Source organism: Myotis davidii, unplaced genomic scaffold, assembly GCF_000327345.1.
Source record: "Myotis davidii unplaced genomic scaffold, ASM32734v1 scaffold663, whole genome shotgun sequence".
Taxonomy (NCBI): Eukaryota; Metazoa; Chordata; class Mammalia; order Chiroptera; family Vespertilionidae; genus Myotis; species Myotis davidii.
Window position 1 is genome coordinate 888,813 of NW_006295816.1, and position 246 is coordinate 889,058.

General features: G+C 66.3%; 1 protein-coding gene across 1 annotated transcript in view; it reads right to left on the bottom strand.

Annotated features, from left to right (window-relative positions):
- PLXNB1 (plexin B1) overlaps nt 1-246 on the bottom strand; it is a gene marked incomplete at its 5' end in the record, with an annotated part of 20,007 nt that overhangs the window by 13,606 nt on the left and 6,155 nt on the right. The gene's annotated exons all lie outside the window — the stretch shown is intronic.

Below are 246 nucleotides of genomic sequence, written 5' to 3' on the forward strand. Positions count from 1 at the left end.
GGAGGGACTCCGTGGGGCCTCCGGGAGGCAAAGCAGTGACTAAGGAAACGCGGTCTCGGCCAGAAAACGAGCTCGGGGCCGATCACTCCGCGCCATCGCCGCGGGACGGAACCAGGTCGGTGCGAGGCCCCAGCAGGGGGTCCAGGTTCCAGACCCAATAGCAGTGAACAGCCACCTGAGGTTCCTAACACATGTGGGCTCCACACGCGTCCCGTGTAACACAGGCCGCCTGGTCCCCACGCACGC